A 19,742-nucleotide genomic window follows, 5' to 3' on the forward strand; every position below is an offset into this window, starting at 1 on the left:
AAGCAGGTGTCCACTGCGATCTAACTGTTCTGTGAACTAGCAAGCACCAAGCAGGCAAAATGTGAAGTAAATGGAACAGAAAAAAAAAAAAAAAAAAAAAAAGGAGAAGAGTGTGAGAGTATCACAGAACATACTTTGTACATTTATTTTGACAAGGCTAGTTTAAAGAATTTATGAAACTTCATAGTAACACTAATTAATTTAGCATTCAGGTAATGAAGACTTGTTAATGTGGGGTCTTCATCATAACATTCTTCCACCAAGCCTTTTATTAAAAGATTAGAAGAGTCAAATCTTCCATTTCATTTACTTCTTTATTTTGATAAGCTCATTTTGTTTGCAGATTAATACATTGAGAATTTCCTATTGTATCTTATTGCCCCTGGCTCTGTAACATGAGACAATTCAGGACTGCATCCAATGTAGTGTTTTACATGCAGTAAACATTCTTGCAACTCCACTAAAGTCTGGAAGATAGAATTAGATATCTAAATTTCTATAAAAATTTATGGTTCCAACTTTGTTTTCCGGTGAATAAACTGCACCTTTTTTCACTCTTCTCTTGGTACCCACATCCAGTGTCCCCATATCTTGCTCCCCCATGTGCAGTTACTTGGAAATAGATAGAAAGGGCTATACTGTTGGCTAAATCAATAACTTGGAACTTGGGATGCTTACCCGGAGTGTGAGTATAGAGGGTTTCAGTCTGCTGTGGCCAAATAGACTGAAACCATTTCTTCAATAAATGCTAAACCATGTAGGATTTACTGCATGAAAAAGTGTGACAATATATTGCTTGATTCTTTCTATCAGAATATCAGTAATAATCTTCGCTCTATGTTACATGCTTTCTAAAAAAAGATTTGAAAAAAAACCACTTTCCAAACAGATAAGAAGTAAGCTTCCAGCCTTTTACTTTCAAAGAATTCCATTGTTTCTTTAGTCAGTCTTCTTGGATACCTGTTCTCTATATAAACATATTTAAAAGCTAGCACATATTTGATCCTGTCTAAATCATTGGTACTCCTCTCTGGGTTTGGATGACAACTCAAACACGTTTGCACTGAACAGTCAGTACTTTCATGGGAGCTAATGTGTTAACTGGGATAAGATCCACTCACAAGCACATCTGTAATGATGACTGTAAGCGTCTAAGAAATGAAAGACCTGTAAAAGTAAATGATCCATACATGTTCTTGAAGGAAACCTGCTATCATTAAGACTGTCCTCTGCATGGATACATCAATAGTACAGTTACAGATTCTGTTGCAGATCACTTCATCTTCTAGGTTATGTGATAGAGAAAGACAAAACATATCCTGGAGTGCAGTATAAAATGATTCCACAGAGGAAGCCATCATCCATCTGGATTCCTAAGGGGAAAGATAAATAAATAAATGGATTCCCTGCATTTTTGTAATCCACCGTTTTAATAGCTCTGGTTATGTACATACAGAGATGACATTAACAAGATATTTCTGTAAAAATCATCAGTGAGACTAGCCTAGTCTCACTAAACAATATACACTGCACATGACTGGTATATTTTCATCATGTGATTAATTTTCAGTGGGAAAAATATTTTGAAAATCTAGGCGTTTTTTATTACTGAGAAGGACTTAAAGGTTTTATAGAACTTGGACTTTTTTTTTTTTAAATCCTGGGAAAAGATATTAAGACTTCTCATATATCTTGTAATTTTACAATTTGTGGACCTTTTTTCCCATGAATTTTTTTCCTACATTTTTTTTCTTATTTAACTACTGTATCTGTTATAGCAATATACTACAGGTCCCGACAGCCAAAATTCAGAGGTTAAAGCACTGCTTTTATCTTTTAAAACATTACAAATCATCTTTTCACTAAATTCTATTTATCTTTTGGTTCTCTTTTTGTTTTTAGAGAATGGTTGCCATTTGTGATATTTATGCAATTTTAAACAGCTGCTGTTAAATGTGTCAATATCTTATGACTATATACTGCTATAGGCAGGCAAAATTAGGACTAAGTGCCATAAAATGCAGCTACATAGTGCCAAAGAAAAGGATTTGTCATCTTCATATGGGACATTGAATTGTAAGTACACTACAACATGCTCTTTCATTAGGCAAGGTCTGATTCTGCAAGTGGTGGAAGAATTAGGCAAATGCTGGTGTAAGCATTCTCCTTGAGTTCATCAGGACTACAGTATTTGCTTTTGATGGGATTCATGTGTCCCGGGGTGACTTTATGATGTGTATCCCATATCGCTGCCCTATGCCCAGAAATTAATTCTTGTGCCTTTCTATGCCTTTAAACTGAGCCTGAGAGGGGGAAGGAAAAACTGAGCAAAACTTTCTCAAAGCAGTTTGCAGCTTGTTCAAGGTCACACAAATATAGAGACTTTTTTTTTCCCAGCTGCAGCAGGGGAGCGAGGAAGCACCCGGCTTGCTGCTCCCGGCTCAGTTTCTGGCCACTTGTTCAGTTTCTTTTTCTCCAGAGAGAGACTGAGAGTTGAACTTTTTTTTTCCTTCCCTGGAATTTCGGATCTTCTCCCTTTTCTACTGAACTGCTTCAACCTCAGAGCACATCAGGAGGACTTTCCACCAGAGACAGAGGGCCTGGCCCTGGGCCAAGTCCCAGCTCAGAGGAGAGCAAAGGGAGGACTCGAACACTTTCCCAGGTTTTTTCTCCACAGCGAGATATTATTTAGCATTATTTTCCTTTTCCTGTGTGCTTGTTAAAAAAAATAGTTTTTATCTTTTTCACTTTCCTTTGAGGAAAATTTATTTTTTCCTGAACCTGGTGGGGGAGGGGTGGTGACCTGCCTTCTCCCAGAGGATATAGTTCTAAATTTGGCCAAACCAGCACATCATGTCACATAACTGCAAGAATTGAAAAGTCAAATTTTCAGTCTAAGTTACCTAAGCTGCCCCAAATGGCAGTGAAGTGCTGCATGCAGAGGTATGAGGATTCATCACACCCTGAGGTACCTGTGTCCAGTAGGTCAGCTGAATACTCTATTGAGATGTTTTCAGTCACCACTGATTGTTGAGGAAGTCCATAAAACCATGTGTCTGCACTGCATTCCAAAAATGCAGTCACTAGATTTTTTGTTAATAATACTATGGAAACAGACATATTATGAGAGGGTTTGAGGTGTCAGCTTTGCTATTTGTCCTGGATTTCAAGAGAGAGAGAAGATGCATCATGTACAAACCTTTTTGACATCTACTAATATCTTCATTGATCTTGCTAATTTTACATTGTCAATCATTACATCAATGAAACTAACCAAGGAAATAGAATTTCAAATTGGATCTGAACTACCATGGATTTTTCTCTAGTTGTGTGAATAAGAGAAGTTCCTTCAGGAAGGAGCACTTCCTGTGACGGTAAGGCATCAAGACTTTTCTTCTGCTTTCTCTTGTATATCAATTTACAATGCAAACAATCTTAAGACTGTCTTAAGATCTGAGACTAAGACAAAAAAATATCTAAACAAATGTGCATGTTGCCCTTCACAGCACAATGCCCTAAACAGAACTGAACTAGGAACTGTTCTGCTTTGAAAATCAGAGATTTCAAAAATTTCTGCATGATTTTGAAAAAAGGATAGAGAGAATGTCCTATGAGAGCAGGTTGCAAAAACACAATTTACTGTAATTACTGCAGACACTTTCCCTAAATAATGATGAAGATATGTTTCCCCTTTTGTGAATTAGTGACTTAACTGTCCCAATACCTCTCATTTTCAGTTTTTGAGTTTACACAGACTCCTGTCCTGAGGCTCCTAACTGATTTCTGGTGACAGACATTGCATGCAGCATTCCCTCAGCTTCCTGCTCTAAGTGGCTCACCTGCTGTAACAGACCTGCTGCCAGGCAGACAGGGACACTGAAAAAAGGTGTCTCAACCCCCTTGCTACCATCACTGGTTATCACAGCAAAGATGTATGTGAATGTCAAGAAGTTTTCATTTATGAAGCTTCTGGTTCATTTTCAAACATCATAATTAATACTGACAATTTCTATGATGCATGGTGCTGCAAAGAGGTGGACTCGTCTATTTATGTACTAAAATACCTTTCCTCCTATGTCACATGTAAATGGGAAGGGACAAGCCTGGCAAAGCTGGCCCTACAGATTTATGTAGCCAGTGACCAAGTCGTTGTTGCTTGGCTATTCCCTGCTAAAAAGGAAGCATGTCTCCTGAGAAGCAAACCCACTCTCAATTCCAGCTCTAATTTTTAGCTTGAAATCTGGAGGGGTTTTCAGCCACTGGGAGCTGGCAGAAGGGGGTTTTACCCCTCCCATGCCGACACAAAGAAGCCCGGAGGTCAATGCTGAAACCCCTCTGGAAGGCAGCACTCAGTGCCCAACACACATTGACAAAGGGGTAGAGCTCCTCACCCAAAAGGGGCTGTATCCTTCTGTCACTGTTAAACAGGCACACAGGCAAAGGCAAAGAAGTAAAGAGAGGTGACTCTCCGTATGTGTTCCACGCAGGTTTATTCCCGCGAAAAGACAGGGATGAAGAGGCCAGTTGGTGGGAGGGTTCAGGGATCAGATAGGTGGGGAAAGGGATCTCAGCCAATGGGATAAAGACAAGCAGGTGGGATTGACAGGAAGGGAACCAATGGGAACAACACATAGGCGGGACTCAGGGAAGGATCCAATGGGGCATCGAGGAAAAAAGAACTTTCTAGAACTGATACATATTAAAGAAGGAAAATGAATATACATAACTTCATACATAAAAGAGGTGACAAAATATTAACCAATCAGAGGAAAACATGCAGAAGACAGAACAAAGGAATCATGGGTTCTAACCATGACTGAAGGTTACAAGCTAAACTTGGGTTGCTGACCACCACAGCTGGTTGTCTGAGTTCTCTTCAGGAGACAGAGTAGCTGCAGCCACCTGCAGTGCTACAGAAACCCAGTCCATTTACTGCCCTCCAAGAACATTAACCCAGAAGCATGGTACATTTAATAGTTAATTTTTACTTCTGGGTCAGAGGGTGCTGTAAATGGTTAAGTTCAGTCTAATGTGGAATATCTCAGCGCAACCAATGTCTTTTAACACTTGCTAACCTTTTTCATTGTACCGGAAATCTACTTGTATCAAGACAATAATTTTAGGAAAGAAGTATTTGCTTTCCCCTTCATAAGTATGCAGGTATAACTGATAATTACAAACAAGCTATGAGCCTGGGTGGTAGAAAATAATACATAAATTTATTTGATAACTTGAAAAAAACCCTTAACTTCTGAAATACAATCAATTCCGTTTCTTTTATTTTAACATTTAAGTCATACTTGTTTTTCCTTTCTGGAAAGAACTTCATTTGAGGTCACTTGATTGAAAGGTCTGTTGCCTCTTTCAGCTTTAAAAAAAAAAAAACGTTTTTCATAAAGGCTGAAATTTAAATCTCTAAAATCAGAAAAGGTTTTATCCATGTAACATATCTCAGAAGATGTTCTCCTGTAATACAGTGCAATATGCATTTATAAAGAAACCATTAGGATCATTTATTTTGTGAAGATGAACCCTCTGCTACAATGACAATTTTTATACATTACTAAAAGGAATAGCCAAAACCAATTTTTCTTTAGCATTCAAAATGGTTATGGTAAGTTTATTACAGAGATACTTTTAAAATAATTTTAGGGAAAGCTTTGTCTTCCTTCCTTATTCCTAGATGACAACTGCAAGAACTTCACATATGAGAAAACAGTGGGAAGCTCATGTGAATAAAGGAATACCAAAACTTTTTAATCTGACCAGAGAGAAACTCTCCCAAAGCCATGATGAGAAAAATACTGGAAAATGCAGCTGCTGCAGCCAGTATCCTTTGCACCTACAAATAAACACTAAGGTGAAATCATCTTTTTCCTCTCCTGACTAGAAGTAAAAACAACCCTGCAAGAAGGATTATGAAGTTGTGAATTCCCTTCCATGTATCCCAGGAAATACGAAGGAGGTGTGTAGAAAGGAGGGGGACAGGAGAGAGGAAGAAGTAACAGAGAAAGACACAAAAGGCCATGGAAATCTCTGTGATCTCAGACATATGATGAATTCCAGTCAAATGATGGAATTTTGCAGATATTTCACCTACATCCACTTGTTGGGAGCTGAACCACTTGAAAGAATGATATGGTCTGTATTTATCACACCAGTTCATATGACACCAGTTCATGAACCATGCAGGAAACATACAAGTTTTGGGGTCCCTGCTGGGTGTTCTGGAGCAGGGCCCTCAACACACCATACATCAAGTGGCAGAAAGCAGTTTAGGGATATCTCTCTCTCTCTCAGATACAACAGTCTTTTATTCCTGAGGGTTTAAGGTGTGCAAACTGGGAATGGAAGATGTGGGTTAGGGGACACAATGACTTTTTATTTCACTTGAAACAAACCAACAACACTTATTTGGCACATATATACATACATATGCTGAAAGATCACCATACTGCTGAAAAAATATATTTTGCTTTAGAGACCACCTTCATTTTTTGTGGTACACTTCATTTGCCTTGCAGGCTATTGCAAAAAGTGATCTTGATGTAATAATATAGAGCTAAACACAAAAAAATGCAAATTCATTTTTAGATGCATATATTTATGAAGCAAATACAGGATGTTTAACATCTTCCCCTTTGGCTTTATTTATAAGGCATTCATTCTCTCTCCACAGGTGAATGAAAACCATGAGACTCACACAACTTGTTTACAAATATGTCCTGTTTTTATCTATGATTACTTCACAGCACTCCCGTGCTTCTCTGATGTGCTGGGCTTCAGTCACAGCCCTGATATAAGCAACATATTACTTTCCCAACCAAAGAAAATGTAATTTCAGCCAGCTTGTCAACAGTAGGGCCCAGCAGGCAGGCAAAATGCAGAATCCAAAAGAGGATCAGGTTTCCTGGTATTTCTTTGCTAGCAGAGAAGATTGGAAGAAATTAAGCAAGTCTGATCTGTGCAATTTATCCTCAGAAGTTTATGGTGAGAGGGTGAGAGGGAGGTTATTCACGCAACAAAAAAGTAGTGCCAGTAGTAAAACTGTGTGGAAGTGATGTGCTTCATAGCACAGTACACATGGTGCAGCTCCTCGACCTGAAAGTCAGCCTTAGGCTTTTTGTACAAAACTGATTTTAAATTCTAATAATTCTAATAAACCATAATCCTGTAAAGAATGCTCTTATTTCCTCTCTCACCTGCCTCTTCTCCCTGTCTACTAGTTTCCTTCACTGGATGGGGTGACGTCGCTTGTTTTTCTGCTTCTTGCTGGGATCAAATTATCAATCTACCTGCCATCCACTTGATAAAAAAGACAATGAACACCAGACAGAAGCTGCCACATATCAACTCATTATTGCATCCAGAAATAGAATTAATCTAGCGCTTTTTTTTCCCTCAGAAATAATTTGCCTTGTCAACATAAAAACCAGTAATTAGAGATCCCTTTACTTAGCAGAAACATTAACTTCATGTTCAGGAAATCTACAGTTACAGGCTTCATAAAAAAAACCTTCATGAGATGGTTCACTTGCTTCTCAAGTACTAAGAATTTCTTATTCAAGTTGTCTAAGGTCTCTTTTTACTGTGACCCTGTGTGTCTGAAATCTTCAAATCATCATTCATTTAGCGTCTTAAAGCTGTGTTACCATAAGAAGTATAAAACAGTGTAATAGTCTCTGTTGAATCAGAAGGACAATTAATGTATTTTGCATTCTGAGACAATTAATGACATTATAAGCAGGAAAAAAAAAGGCTGTCATACTCTCTCCTCTTCACTGCTTCTAAATTTGTTTAATGTAAACTGTTTAACATTAATTATGTCACTCTGGGGTTTTGGCAAAGCCTAAATATTATTAGAGATTTTTTTTTTTCTTTTCCTACTACAAAGTCATATATGGGGTGAGTTTTTAGGAAAGAAGTTGTTCAAAAGCATGTTACTGGACCATCCAGGTTCAAGAGACCTGAATTTTTCTTTCCTGGGTGCAAATGCCCAGCTGGGTGCATTGGGGAATCTGGAGGTCCCTCCATCCCACTCTCATGCAGGTTGCAGCCGCTGTTGCTGTTTGCAGGTTCAGGCAGCCCCAGTGCTGAGAGTGTAGCCCACAGACACACACACACAGAGGCAGTGTGACCAGGCACACAGACAAGCACTGCCCTTAGCAACATCCATGTTGCTCCACTACCAAATCTACTACCAAAACTCACACAAGTACCTTGCTCCACAACATCCCAGATCCGGACCTCCAGCAGCAAACCTTCCAGATGACTCCTTGGACTGGTAATCATGTGCCTCTGTCCCCTCAGCAGGGAGTCACCTCTTATGGTGAGTTGCCATCTCTTCCTGGATGTCTTGAAAAGTTTAGAGGTAAGTGAACCAAGTTATTTGTTTGTAAGCACACCAGCCTCCTCTTTACCTTTGAGGGTGGTAAACCTATTTCACTAGCGTAAGCCCTCAGGTGGGGAAGGAGCCTTACTCTTAGAATCATCAAAGCCAATCTTCCCCTACCCTAGAGATTTCTCTTACCTTGGTAATGGGGTTGGACACTGCTTGCTTCTCTATTGCAGATAAGAGCTTGGGCACTTCAAGCTATTGAGTCTCAGAGCTAATCCTATCTCCTTTTCACCTTTGCAAATGCTGCTCAGCCTGCTCACTTCTTCCCATAACTCCTCCACCTGGCAGCATAGCTCCTCCAGGACAGTTAACCTCCCACAGGACCTCTGTGGGCTCCTTTCCTGTCTTCCTTTCCTGTATCCACCATCTGAGGCTCAGTCTGCATGAACACCTCTGTCCTGTCCTCAGCTGCTCCACGTCTGCTGAAGACACTGTTCCATGACATGTTCCAGCTGGGTCTGACTGAGACTATTACAGTGGCACCATTTCCACAGAGGCCCCCTTCTGCACACCCTTCTGCAAAAACTGCTGCCTCTGAGGCAGTTCTGGGCCCAGCTCTTACACAGGTCACTCCTGAACACTGACTGAAGATGCACTGACCTTCCATAATAAAGGGCCAGCTGTAACAGAGCTTCTGGTCTCCCTGGGTCAATCATCTTGAATAGAAGCTCCTAGAGGTTTCTTGTAATTCCCCTTACCTTGTCCTTGCCTGACTGCAATGGGTGCCCTCGAGTTTGTCAGAAGGTTCCCAGGTGTTTTCCAAGGACCTTGGAGCTTGTCTCTAGAAGCAGATTCTAGGTACTCAACTACAGCATCTGCCAGCTGCCTCTGTTAGCTTCATTCTCACATATTCACCCACAATCACAGACTCAAGTATTAGGATGGTCTCTGACCTGATATGCATGCATGGACCCTGAGCCCCTTTCCTAGCCACTGGTCCATACCCTGAGTCTGTCCTGGTGCAGGTCTCCTGCTACTTGCCACCTAGTCAAGCTTAAAAGGTGCTAGCAAATGACACATGCACATACATGGACAAAGGATGGTATTTATGTGGGAAAAATTAATGTACACAGGTCTTTCCATTGCTGGCACTTTGACTTCTCACATACATACATATATATGTATATATATATATATATACATACATCCTTGCCTCTCTAGTTCCTGACACTGAAGTCCTTTCACTTCAGCCCTTTATCCCTCTCCTCTCCATTTTCCTGTGCTTTTTTCTTACCAGTCTGCTCTGATCCTTCCCTTTCTCCACTCTTGGCCTGTCCTCTGAACACCCTATAAAATTATTATAAATTATCCCTCTTTAGTATCTGGTAATAGTAAAGTTAGTCTTGGTTTTTCCTTCTTATCAGTTACAAGTTCTGATGGACCCTCTTCAATGCTCTCTCTGAGCACTTAATGAACTGATGGCCAAAGGATTCCCATCTTTATTGTTGTCTTCATGTTATTTCTTTTATACCGAAGAGTCCTTAAGCAGGTGATTCAGTGAGTGAGGTGTTCTCTGACTCCACATACCTTTGCAGTTTTATGTACCTCTGTGTTCTAGAGGAGGTCTGGGCCATCCAGGATGGACAAGACAATAGTGTTGATTTGAGGAATGCTGCTGACTGTGGGCATGGAAATTTTCCTTAATGTGGCCAAACTCTAAGCAGTTCAGCTGTGTGCAGCAGGGGTCAGACAGGAAGCCTTCTGCCTGTTCCATGAGGGCTGTGCTCTCTGAGCTGCTGCAGATGTTGCATCTTCTTGGCACCCAAACATGATCTCTCTGCTCATGGGTTGGTCTCACCTGAAACCCCATGTCTCATGCAGCAGCTATGAGCGGGGACACTGTCTCTGTGATTTCACTGCTCCCTCTTTTGGAGTCTAGCAAGAAAGAAATATTGTGGCAGGAGAGAAGAAATCAAGTGGAGGCAGAGGAAGAGAAAAAGGTGTGGGGAGAGAATGGGTTAGGTAGCCAAAGCAGGGTCCAGGAACAGAGGAGCATGATCCAGAAACAGAGCCCGCTGAAAGGAGACAGTCAAACACAGAGATAAAACAAACTAGGGCTTGCAGGCAACATGGAGAGAAAAAGACCATGACAGTGATGGGAGAGAGATGGGAGGCAAGGTTGTGGCAGAAATAATGGAAAGGAGTAGAAGAAAGGTGAAGTTGAATTACAAGTTGAGGAAGAAACAGAAAAATTTAGAATCATAACAAGGTAAATTAGGAATTTGAGCAGAGAGGGACTAGAAAGGAGACTAAGAGAATAAGGTCAGGAAAGACTAAAAGCACTAGGATTAATTCCCCACTTTAGTCAGGACTTATATACCAAATTTTTCAGTCTCAACCATACTGTCTAGGAAACAGCTGTATAATTCAGCACACTGGTGAAATCTGTATCTCATTTTTTCTCCTGGTTAGTTGACATGCAATATGACAACCTTGCAGTTATTAATCAACATGAGTCATATGCAAAACTTTCTTAATAATCTTTCAATTTAACAAAAGAAATATGTCATGAGTCCTAGCTAGAAACTTTTCTTTTGTATATATTTATTTCTTTCTTGTTTCTAAGTAAATGTCTGACAGATCTGGGCTTACTTGCAATAGTTACGTTTTTGTTTGTTTAGTTTGGTTTTCTCTCTTACAATTTCTTCCCCTGATGCCTTACTGACCTTTTGAATTCTCTCCATCTCAGCAGCTTTGTTTCAGGAAGACAATCCTCCCAGACAAATCCCCCTCCCCCTTTCTCCTTCTAACCAAGTACAGGGTAAATAGATCCATATTATCAGCAGCAATGCACTGCAATTCAGTCACTTTTACCAGGAGCTACCTATTAAGTATAATTTTTTCTCAAGACTTTCCAAGGTGCCACAAGTAAATACTTGAAGTAAATGTCAAGCTGCCATCTAACTTTCCAGAAGGAATGAGGGAAGGTTTCAAGGACATTGCAAGGACTATTACCTAATTATATTTCATATGCCATACTACATAATGGCTGAGTTCTGTAAGTGCATTGGTATTTATCAAGAAGGGGGTATAAATTCAGGTATAACTATTCTTACACATTTTCCTTTCTCAATTTTTTTCTTCTTGCAATCTTAAGCCTGGTTTACATAAGGATTGTTTTGAAATGCAACTGTATTTGTAAATGGCATCATTATTGTTATTTTTAGACAACAAAATTGATGCAGAAAATAAAGTCCTGAAAAACTTACATAACAGAAAATGTATGCATGGAGGTAACATAGTCCATTGCCTCTCTAGTATTTTAGCTGTATTTTATGGGATTAGGGCTATGGCCAGAAAACCTTTATTGTTTCATTATAGGTTAGATGGTAAATTCTTTAGAATAAATATATCTTTTGTGGCATCTCAGTGAAAGGCACAGTCCTGAAGACACATCCTGAAGTGCCATTTCATTTCTTAAGGGGAAATAAAAGGCAAGAGCTGTTAAAAGAAAAGCCCATCCTTTTCACATTGCTAACGGTATCAAATTCATAGGCTCTACTGAAAAAATCATATTCAAACCTGGAGTTTTTCCTGTATTACTCAAGGTAGATTCTCATTTTGTAAAGTGAGAACAGTCCATTCTTATTTTCAAAATATACCCTCCCTTTGTGTAATCTAAGATTTAGTCTGCTGCACTGTCTCAAATAGAGTGTAGAGATTCCATCACTAGTCAGTTGAGAGAGATAACTAACTCTAATAAAGTTAGATTAATCCTACTTATTTTAGGAAGGAGTAAAGATTCTTCTCTCTTTCCATTTACAAAAGAGAGCACCTAAATAATTCACTCTGATTAGGCAACTGACTTTGAGATGGCTAAAGTTAGATGAGATGAATTCTAACTTTAAACCTCCTGCATCTGTTGATTCAACCAAATCTCTTGCTAAGTTACAAGCTAAGGACTAAACTAAATTAAAATACTGCTTAAGCTACCATTACATTACATAGTACAACTTGACTTTTCAGCCATATCCGCTCACAGAAAAACTTTAATTTTCTATTAAATTCTGCTCTGTCATTATCTTTTTTGTATAATGAATAGAAGGATGCAGAGACAATGTGACCTGAAACGCTATTACATTTCCCATTCTGTGACATTTCGCGTTAACACCATTACACAACACAAAACAGATTTTTGTTTTCTAGACGTTTTCAAAACACTATACAGATTTAGACCTTAGAATTTTATAGTAGCAAATATAGTAGCAAATACTGGGTTTATCTTTGGGCTTTTGACATTTTTTATTTTCTAGAAGATTGCAATGTGTTAATAAAACCCTTTACCATAATTTTATTTGTCTAATATCTCAAATACTGTACAAAGCATTTTAAGACACAATTAGAATACTATTAATAATAATAATAATAATAAAGTCTCTTCTTAGCTAATCATTTGTTTTCACAGAAATTCATCCCTTTGTTGCTGCTAGATATTTACATTTAAATGTCAGGTTATGTTTTTGCATAGTTTTTGCACTGTTTCACATTAATATATTTTTGCAAACACATTCCTCTAAGATATGTAAAACTGCCAAAAACCACAGTCCTCTTTTAGTTATAAGTTGTTCCCTTTCAAAATGGAAGGAAGTTGATAGTTCATCCTGCACCCTGTTTCACTCCAATATTTAATCAATGACTTAGTTGATGGATGACAGCCCAAAGCTGAGAGAATCTAGAATGATGTTGAAGGTCAGGATTCAAGATTTAAGAATTACCTTGATAAATGGGAGAAACAGTGGGAAAAAGCTGAATAAGGGCAAATACAAACCCAAGATCGACATAACATTTTTCTGGAAAAAGGATTTGGGAATTACCTTTGATCACAAGCTGAAGATAGGATAAGTGCCTGATAGGAGGTGAGGAGCTAAAAGCTTTGTCAATAAAGTAAAGGTAAAAGGAGAACTTGACAGACAGACATCAAGTTCCAAACAAAAAGACAAATACAGAAAGTGTACTACAAAGAAACAGGAAGAGGTGACCAAGAAGGAACAGAGATACACTGAGACTGCAGGAATGTGATTAGTAAAATCCCAAAACCCACCTCATACTGAAATCTGATGACTGCTTTGGATGGCAACAAGAAGGGTTTCTACAGGTACAGCAGCAGCAAAAGAAAGACTGGAGAATACGTGGGCTGCTGAAGCAGAGGACCTGGTGATAAACCACGTGGAAAAACCCTAGGTAGTCCATACCTTCTCCACTCTGGTCTTTACCAGTAAAATTTGTTCTCCTCAATCCCAGGTCTCCCTGACTAGTGGGAAAATCTGGAGCAAGAAGGACATGCCTTGACTGGAGGAGGATTATATTAGGGAACAGTTAAAAATACTGAACATACACAATTCCATTGTCTCCACTGAGATGTACCCACAAGTGCCTAAGGGACCTGGCTGCTGTTACTGCAGGACTATCTCTAATCATCTTTTAAATATCTTTTGCATAAATACCTGATTGGTGGGAGGAAGGAAGTCAGAGACGGATTCTTCTTAGTGACAGGACAAGAAGGAAAAAACAGAAGTATGGGATATTCAGCTTAGACTGAAGGAAACACTTCTTTACTGTGACGATGACCAAGCACCAAAACAGGGTTCCCAGAGAGGTTGTGGTTTCCCCATCCTCAAAGATATTCAAAAAGCAACTGGATATGGTCCTGAGCAATCTGCTCTAACTCACCCCATCAACCTCAACCACCCTGTGATTCTGTAACTGTAAATAAATTCAAATGCTGCATTACAAATTGGGTGGGTCGTGTTACATTTCATCTCACACTATACACTGCCCTTCTCCCTGTGAGAGAAAAAGTTCTGCATTTTTTCACAGGTATTTCAAGTTTTTGCTTATTAATATTCATTTTGTATTATTTAGTCAGCTGCTTGATTTTATTGTTACCTAATTTGGGGGAAAGCTTACATGGTGACTTAATCTGTTACTTTAGTTTTAGTCCTGAAACTTTTCTACATTTTCGCTTTCTAATTGATTGAAAAAATTAAGACACCATGGCAAATCAATGAAAAAATTATAACATGTCCCTTTCTTATAAATGTAATTTTTTTTGTCTCAATTTTTAAAATTTTAATTTAATCTAGAGTTCTTAATTATCTTTGGCAAAGATATATTAAACTGCCTCTGTGCAAGCACAGAAGCAGGGTATTTACCAAAGCAGGTGGATCTATGTTATTGTAAAGGCTATGTTCTTGTAAAAAAGGCAGAACTAGGAACATTAGACTAAAGGAAATCCAGGCTAAATATTGCATAAACATTCTCAAGTGTTTGATTTTCTAGAACTTACTGACCTAAAGAATTGTGTAGTAGCTCATTAACTTGTGTAGTTTCAGACAATACTGGATATTGTCAAAAATATCAAAATATCAAAAATATGGTTTGGGGAGAAGTTTGTCTAGATGAGATCACAAGTGGTGCTGTATTTACCCACTGCTTTTCTTATTCCACATTGTTCCCCCCACCTTTCCCCTGCCCCTAGCCCTGGCCGCTCCCTCTGGTTCTCCGTATTGGTTCCAGTACCCCAGCTCCACCCATGTACCACGTCTGTGCCTGGAGAAAACCCCCTGCGCCAGCACCCTGTGGCTCTGCCTCTGGGAACAGGCCGGTCAGCATGGAACAATAAAGGTTCCTTAGAGGTCCACGTGGAGAGACCCTTCTCGCCTCCTTTACTGTCACCGTGTTGCGGGGCCGACAGCTAGCGGGAGCAAGTACGCGGGGCCGTCCGGAAGGACTACGGGAGAGCGGAACTGCCGCTCTGTCCTAAGCAGCCTTGCAGCACTTTCCGAGAAGGCTGCGGCTTGCTAAACCAAACCAAACAATGCAACAGTCATGAGATTCTTTTCTGTCTGATAACCACTACTGGAAATTTTTTCAGTTTATAGTTGCAAAACTATACCTATAGTGCCACAATGGTAAAATATACTTGAGTTTGTCATACTTTATTTATCAAAAGATAGAGCCAGTGTTAGGAAGTAATTTCATCCCAGCACTTTAAAACTTCTCCAGTCCATGGAAATATAAATACTTCACATGACACTTCTGTTGTTTCAGAGGACATTATGTTATGTCAGGATCAAAAGCATCTGCAACTTTAAAGGGTTTTATTTAATCTGTGAATTATTGTTTTCCTTCCTGTGTATTAGAATGAGCTACTTGTCTGTATTCTCAACGAGAGGTATAAGTACTGGTTCAATTTTGAGTAGTTGAAAAGATTTATAAATTTCGGTAAGATAAATAATACCTGAAAGTTTCCTTCTAAATGGTAGTACAGGTTAATGCTAGTGATAGAACCTTTTAAAATTGTTTTACATCAGTGCTATCTTACTGAAAAACAAACAAACAAACAAACAAAAACATAATTTTAGAAATATTTGGTAGTTCCAGAAAAGATATACTTTGGCTTTATATATTCAGAGGAAAATGAGTTCATAAATTCATGCTGGTTTACATCCTGCAGGTTCAGCTCTCTACATTAAAATGTCTCTGTGACTCTCCATGCACAGGCATCTTCTGCATGTGCTCATTTGGTTCAGATGTTAGCTGCACTGTTACATTTCATTTGACTTGTCAGAACTTTGACACTTTATCAGGAAACACTGTTGTTTTCAGATGTTGCTCAAAGGATATGATGACATTATCCTGAAGGTTCTTTTCATTTACGAGTGGGCATCCTATACCTAAATATCTGTAATTACAATTTGAAAAGTGCTTTTGGTCAATATGGCTTCATCGATCCTCTTTTTCTTTATTTAGAATAACAAATGGCCATGAAAACACTGTTATTGTTACCTCCTATAGCTTTTACAGGACGAAGAGTTGGTTTTTTTAAAATGATGGGAAAAAAAAAACCTGAACGGTTAATTCATACCAGATTCTCACTTAACAGGACAAGCTGATCACAAACATTGATAATGTTAGAGAAGTTTAGCCCTAAGACACAGAATACTGATCCCTTTATAAAAGATTTTAAAACAGTACCAATGCAACATCAACACTTAGCCAAGTCTTTTGGTGATTTCTCTTTGAATCTAAAATACTGTGGTGGTGAGTAATTGGAAGTACATCAGGACAAAGGCTTCTCTAATAACAAGGAGCACATCACTGTGTATGGCTCAAACACCATGGAACACTGTGTCAGTATGTTCTTACATCCTCTCCTCTCACCTAGCACGACCCTCGTGGTTTGTTTCCATATGGCACAGATAATGACTGTGGTCAATTAAAGAAAGTTACACAGTAGTGTTGCTATTTTACTTTTTTTTCAGTCTTAACAGAGCATTGTTGATCTCAATCAGGTCAGACACCCTGTCAGAGCCCAGTCTTGACACATCAATGACAACACATATCAGAACAATCAAAAGTTTACAACATGTAATAAAAACTGAATTGAAGTCATGTATGCTATGCTCTTGTGGCCTGAGTGGGATTGTAGGCAACCAGTGATTTGTAGGCTCCATTACTTCCCAAATGTTCAGTTCATCTAGCCCTTGGCAGGGTGTCAAGGACAAAGAATAATCAGTCTTCAGATACTGCTTTTGAAATGCTATGCCCTACGCTTCCTTCAGGTGCCTCATTCTTTCCATGTTGTCAAGATCCATTGATGAAAGCTGACTACTTCCAAAGGCCTCTGACAAGTGAAGCATCCTCAATACATGGAGAAAATTATATTGTGCAATCGGTACTCACAGAATATACCCCCAGTGATGGATGAGTTACTGCTTGGCAACATGATGGTGAACTTCTCTTCTAGACTCGAGACAGACCCTTAGAACAACTAAAGAGATCTTGGACCCAGGAGGAAAATGATCACCCTGGGAAGAGACTTGGGGATTTTTTAAACTGATTTCAGAGTTCTCATAAATCTGGCTGCTGTCTTATGGATGGCAAAAAATATTCTATTCTTATAGCAAAACCATGCATTTAAAATAGGGAAGACATACTGCAGAAGCATGAAAATGATGTGAAAATCGATTGTACTAATGCAGGGCAGTGCTCAAAGAGCAATAGCTATTAAGAAGGCATTTCTATTTTAATACATTTTTTAATCCTTTTTATATAAATAGTCGATGCAGTGTAATAAAACATTACCAACATATAGGGATTTAAGATGTTTCTCTTTATTCCCTTCTTTCTTCATTTTTTGTTCATAGCAATAGCTACCCTATTCTTTGAAGGCAATTTGAGTAAAAAATCCGATGATACTGCTCTTAATGCATAAACTTGAATACCAATTCAGAGGCAGCTAAAGTTGCTCGAGTAGGAAGGTTTAAATTTCATGCCCTATATTTTGTTTGTTTTCTAACAAAATTTGGTTTTGTTTTTGAACACTTCTAAGCTTCTAGAGTTTTTTAGAGTGTGGTTTTGCTATTGACACATTTTCCAACTTCTCTTTTTTTCCAAAAAAAACCCAAAACCACAGCCAAAACCAAAAACAACAGCAAGAACAACAGCAACAAAAAACCCCATAAACATCAGCAACAACAAAAACCCAAACAAACAAAACACCAACAAAAAAACAAAACAAAACAAAACAAAAACAAACACAAAAAACCCGAAACCAACAACCAAATAAAACTCCTATCTGGTGAGTTTCTCTCCTGACAATTATATGGTATGATCAGTATAGTGTTCAGAAGTAAAACATAAACAGAGATATGTTCAGATATGAGCAAGGACATAGGTGCAGCAGGTGGGTTTTAGGGAGCCTAAATGATTCTATGAGTCTAAAATCACTGATCTGAAAACCTTTCTTTTTAAAAATTGAGTGCTGTTTTGTCAGGAATGAACATTGTAAGGCCAGAGGTGAAAGGATGCAGAAGGTAGCACTGGTCTGCTGCACAAAGGTAAAAGCATTCACCTGGAATGGAGTAGAAAAGAAGTGCATGTTGTTTCCTGCTCTTTTTAGTATGTCCATTTTAAAATGAATATTACAGGATCACAGAATCATGGAATGGATTGTTTGGGAAGGCACTCTGAATGGTCAGGGACATGGTCAGGGACAACTTCCACTAAGCTGTGTTGCTCTAAGACCCAGTCTGACCTTGAACTCTGCCAGGAATGGGGCATCCACAACTTCTGTGGACAACTTGTTGTAGTGTTTCACCACCCTCACAGAGGGGAACTCACGAGAGTAGAGTAGAGGGGCAGAATCACACACCTTGACGCTCTGGCCATGGTTCTTTTGATGAGTCCCAGTATATGGTTGACTTTTGGGGCTGCAAGTGCACACTGATGGGTCTTGTTGAGCTTCTTTTCTGACATCATCTGCAAGTCCTCCTCAGAGTTGCCCTCAATCCATTCTTCATTTAACCTTCATTAAGGGTTTGCCCTGATCCTTATGCAGGAGCATTCACTTGGCCTTGTTGGACTTCATGAGGTTCACACAGGCCCTCCTCTCAAGCCCCCCCAGGTCCCTCTGGACCTTTCCTTCAGCATGTTGACTGCACCACAAAGCTCAGTGTTGTCAGCAAACTTGCTGAGGGTGCACTCAGTTCCTCTGTCCATGCCACCAACTAAACAGCCCTGATCTCAATACTGACCCCTGAGGAATGCCAGTCATCACTGCTCTCTACTTCATATACTTCACATAATTCCTATGCTCCACATACTTTGTATACACATCCCAAAACTGCTGTGCACAGTTGCCTGGGGAGGAAATGGGCTTTGGAACTTTTATCACACAAAGAAGGGAAGATTCCTCTTCCTCCTTCACCACTTTCTCTCCATACATGTATTTTATGCATGTGCAGGGAGCACAAAAAAGGCTGTGGGAAGCCCTAGAGAAAGCAAAGACATGTATCTTAGTATCCTTTAAACTAGGTGAAGTAGCATCCAAGAAACAAACGGTTTTCTCCCAAGCACCTGATCAGTAAATAAACATATGTGAGCTGTTGTTGTCGTTTTAATGTGGTTGTGCACTATATGTTTGCAAATGCAGGACTAAACCATATGTCAACATTTGCCTTTATGTACTCCTGGAGGCTACCTACGCAGGAATCAGTCAAGTAACTTCAAAACGGCCATAAATACGTGCACCTCCCGTTACATTTCACACAGTTACATGCACAGTGGTTGCCTGGTGCATTGGGCTTAATTTACATATCTTGCCTTTTGCAAGCAGAACATAATTTGGTACACTGTTTAAAGTTTATTATTCCAGTATCGTTTGATGTTCTAATTTACTTTGTGTGCCAGCATTTAATTTACTACTAATCTTTTAAAGACTTGAGTAAGGATCATAGTAGCCTCATTTTGTAAAGACTTCTGTAGTGAACTTGGGTGCTAGCTTAGTTCAACGGGAAGTTAGAGTTGCAGTTCATTACAGAACAGTGAGCTCCAGCTCTAT

This window comes from Aphelocoma coerulescens, chromosome 1 (genome assembly GCF_041296385.1).
Source record: "Aphelocoma coerulescens isolate FSJ_1873_10779 chromosome 1, UR_Acoe_1.0, whole genome shotgun sequence".
NCBI classification, from domain to species: Eukaryota; Metazoa; Chordata; class Aves; order Passeriformes; family Corvidae; genus Aphelocoma; species Aphelocoma coerulescens.